This window comes from Oryza glaberrima, chromosome 3 (assembly GCF_000147395.1).
Source record: "Oryza glaberrima chromosome 3, OglaRS2, whole genome shotgun sequence".
In the NCBI taxonomy this organism is placed as follows: domain Eukaryota; kingdom Viridiplantae; phylum Streptophyta; class Magnoliopsida; order Poales; family Poaceae; genus Oryza; species Oryza glaberrima.
The window spans coordinates 12,771,990-12,776,622 of NC_068328.1; the positions used below are offsets into that span (position 1 = coordinate 12,771,990).

Sequence of the window (4,633 nt, forward strand, 5' to 3'; positions counted from 1 at the left end):
TATTTATCATGCCTAAATATAATTTTTCTAGAATTTTCCTCCTCTGTTTAGGCTTCCTAAAAATTCAATCTACCTTTCTAATAGCCCATCTTTGTTAATTTCTATGAGCAGTCTATCCATTATTTTTGAGTGCAACCAAAGAAAATGGAATCTAGGTATAATCATTTACCTCCTCCACATTAAGTTATGAAGCTACAAATTTAGGGGAGAGAAAATAATCTAAAAATTCGTCTAAAACCGTGTTCACCCAGAATCTTACCCACACCTCTCTCTTCCACCTAGAGCACTTCGTCCTGGGCCCACTTGGCAGCCTCTCCAGCTCGCCCTTTCTCTGTGCCTCTCACCCTCAGCCGACCAAGAACACAGAGAGGGAGAGATCGAGCGAGCCGACGCGTGGCCACAACGTGTTGACGACCTCGGGCTTTCCTTTTCTCGCTCTCTTCTCCTTCAGACTGAGTTGCCATTCCTCACTCATCACTTAGAGCCGAAAAACCCGAGGGGAGCAGGTCCTCTGCCTCTCCGTCACCAGCGACCTCACCACCGGCCATGGTGGTGACGACCATCGCCATCTCCGTTTGAGTCAAGGTCACCTCTATCTCTTTCGCGTTCCCATCTCTCCACACAATGCCGAACCACTTCTCTTTTGACCACCTCTCGTTTTGTTCATCACAGCCACCGGAACATGACCACGCCAACGACGCCCTGGAGCACGCACCGGAGCACTGCCGCTTCGACATCGTTGTCGTCCGGCCATTCTCGTCCATCCCGAAGCAAGCCGCTGTGCCAAGAATCTCGCCTCGGCCACCTCTTCAAGACGCCTCAATAACCCCAGCCGGAAACATCAAGAACACGGAGAACACATCCTTTTCTTCCTCGACGCCGATCCGAACTCGCCTCCGCCGTCATCGTCGATTACCGCTGCCTCGGTGAGCCATTGTTTGATTCCTCGTGCATACACCATCTCCTTGACCTCACAACCCTCGTGCATGCCTTCCTTTAGCAGCTCGTCATCCCGTTCGAGCCGTCGCCGTTCACCCGAGGAGGAGCGTCGCCGTCGAACCGTTCCAACCGAAGCCGCTGCTATCCAAGCTTCGGCGATTTCTTCCTACAGCTTGGTGTGCCTCCTGGACCTCTTAGGAAACACATGCATGGATGCATCTAGCAAAATCAAAGCCCCTAGGCAACATGCAGTAACAGCTCATATATACCTTCCGCTCACCCTCACCATCGGCGCTACTCCGATGTCTCCTAGCCAAGAAAACTAGAGGAATGGAATTGTGTCACGACCGGAAATAACCCAACGGGCGTTCCTTACGTGCGTGTATTATTCCTTGTCCCAGGAGGCAAGGTACACCAGAAGTTGATACAATTCAGAGTTTAATAAGTGGAAGCGTAAATAGTTAATTATTACATGGGCAGCGACGGCCCAGCACACTCAAAGACAACGGAAAACAGCGGAAGACTAAGGCGACGACCACAGGCGCTTGACGGCAGGCACGAGCTAGACACCAAAGCCTTCATCATCCAGGGGCTCCTCTTCTGGGTTTGGGAAAAATTGAGCAAGACTGAGTACAACCACCGTACTCAACAAGACACACCCACAAGTGCAGCATAAGTGCAAAGGAGTACAATGGAGTTATAGTATAGGGGTTAGGTTTTGCAATAAACAACATTTTAAAAAACCCTTAGTTGCTCAAAGCTAAATTTAAAACACGATCCTAGAACTATTTAATATTATTAAACAAGGCCGTGAACCCACACGAACCTGCCTTAACCCAAGGCCTACGATGATTCAGACCGAACTGGCAACCCGACCCTGGGTCCCAGCTCGTCCCAAGCCAACCCAGGTCAACCATTCCACATTTTAGTTGTTAAGCAGGTTTTAAGAATTAAAACACTAACTTGGGTACATTGCTCGGCTTGCCCATAACCGAGGGCGCGGCTATTCGAATAGATTATACTCTGATCAGAGGTGTACATCTTTGCCCACAAGACACATCTTCCTCACGTGCAACCACGTGCCACATACCACCACGGCATATGGACGGAAGACATGACATAGTTTCCAACCCATCCTAGCCATAGACAAGAGTACCGACCCAACCCCACCTACGGCCGGAACCCCCGGGACAGGTAGGCAGGACTGAGCCCCTAGCAGCAGGACACCGGTCCTGTGCCATGACATCTCGACTACCGGGCCGCGGCTCGTGTAGCCTTCATTTGTCCTAGAGATGTCCATCGACCCCCGACTTCGTCCATCTCCATCCGTGTACTTTTGTTTATAACCAGACTGAGCCACAAACTAAGCCTTACCCATTAGACATGTGGAAGTACGATAGTGCTTTGCAACAGAGGCCCGAAGACCGGTCCTTATATGGCCGAGGTGCTACCATCAAAACCATGCACCCCGAGCCCAGCCTAAAACCATTTTGAGGGTTTTGAATAGAGGGAGAGGTGTGAATCCAATTCCACAATAATCCAACCATTCCATGGTGTCCAAGTGATATGAATATTCCCAAAGTCTAGAGTTATAAAACCACCCTATGTTGTCCTATTAAACAGCGAAGCATCTACCTAACTTCATACTGGTGGAACCATGAATAAAATGTCCACTAGTTGGGGTTTTGTTTATCCTAGGGTGAACAAGGTAATAATAATAACAATAACAATAATAAGTTCATAACAAAGGTAAATAGGCATGGCTAAATAAAACAGTGATAACGCGGGAATTTTAAATAAAGCGGTAATGCAATAATTTAAATCAAAATAACTTTATAAACTGGGATTCAATATGTTCAAGGATGATGTGACTTGCCTTGCTCGCTTTCCCAAACGTCGGCTTCGACCTCCACGAAGAGCGGATCTTCCGAAGCTGCAGCGTCTACACGACCAACGGAAAAATAAAAGGGCTTTTACTCTAATAAACTCCATATAACAAGCAGGAACAAAGCACAAAAATGGGTTCTTGACTTCTTAAGGAAAAATTAGAGACTTGAACGGTCCAATTCCGAATTCAAATGGCCAAGTTATGGCCATTTGAAGTTTATATGCTCTTTAAATGAATATTTACGAATTTCTTCATTTAAATCTTAATTTAAAAATATATTTATTGCGTCAGCCGGGAGAGAGGGCGCGCGGACCGGGTCTACGGGAGTGGGACCCACGCGGCAGCCTCACGGTCCACGGTGGACCGGGTGCACCCGGCTCACACCGGCCGGCGCCGTGGGCCCCACGCGTCAGCCGCACCCGAGGGCGCGGGCGGCTGACGGCCGGGCACCACGCGGCAGCCGCTAGGCGCGCCTGGGGGCGGCCACGTCGGTGCGGCCGGCGGGAGGCGGCGCGCCCGCGCCCCTATGGTCGCCGGCGGCGGCCATAGGCATGGCGGAGCGGCGGCCGAGAGAGGGGAGGGAAAGGGGGAAACGAAGCGGCGGTCCATGGCTCACCCCGGGTCGACGGTGACGACGGAAACGGCAACCGGAGCGGAGGAAGGCGGCGGCGCGGCTCGGGTGGACGGAGTCGACGGCGCTGCGGCGGTCGGCGAGCGAAACGGAGGGGTGGACGAGGTCGGCGAGGATGCGGCGAGGCCCAAGGAGGCGGCGCCGAGGTGGGAGGTGGTCCGTGGCGACGACGGCGGTGGACCGGAGCTCGGCGGCGACGGCGGAGAGAGAGAGCGACGGCGCGAGCTCGATTCCGGCGAGGAGAGAGGGCGGTGAGTGGCGGAAACGGTGGTGGGGAGCTCGGGGAGGGTTTATATAGGGTTGGGAGTGAGAGAGGGCGGCCGGAGGGGAAGGAAACCGGCGCGGGAGGTCCGGCCGCCATCAATGGCGCCGGCGAGATTTGCGGGGGCAAATCCGCCCGTTTGAACGCGAGAGAGAGAGGGAAAAATGGGGGGAAAGGGAGAGGGGATCACGGGGAGTGATTCCCCCCACTTTATTGCTTGCGGGGACGGCGGGAGGCGGCGGGATTCGCGGCGGCGGCGGCGCTGCTCGGGGAGGGCCGAGTGGGCCGCGGGGGAGAGGAGAGAGGGGGAGGGAGATGGGCCGAATTCGGCCCATCAGAGGGGAGAGGGTGATTTTTAGGGTTTTCTTTTTATAAAACCTTTTTAACTTTGTTTATTTCTTAATAATTATTATTTGTGCTCTGAAAATTCCACTAAAATTTATTTACACATTTTAGGCTTTTAGGAAATATACAAAAATCCTCCAAGCCCTATTTGACTTTTAACTTTGCACATTTTAATTTCTGAAGGCTTTCACAAGCATTTTAATCATTCTAGGCATGATTTAGAGGATGTATTTTAGGGTCGATTTGGGACGCGACAAACCTACCCCCCTTAAACGGAATCTCGACCCCGAGATTCGGAAGAACTGGCGAAGAGATCTGGATGGGCTGCCTTCAGCTCGTCTTCACGCTCCCAGGTAGCTTCTTCCTCGGCGTGGTTGCTCCATTGGACCTTGCAAAAACGGATTACCCGGTTCCTGGTCCTGCGCTCCATGGTGTCCAGGATTTTCACTGGTCTCTCCACGTAGGTCAAGTCTTCGGGAACTTCAATCTGCTCTATGTCGGCCTGCTCGGTCGGCACTCGATGACATTTCTTGAGTTGCGACACATGGAACACATTATGCACGTTGCC

General features: G+C 52.1%; 1 pseudogene; it reads left to right on the plus strand.

Annotated features, from left to right (window-relative positions):
- The first annotated feature begins 546 nt into the window (after positions 1 to 546).
- LOC127765487 (pectinesterase inhibitor 10-like) lies at positions 547 to 1,137 on the plus strand (annotated as a pseudogene).
- Positions 1,138 to 4,633: the final 3,496 nt, after the last annotated feature.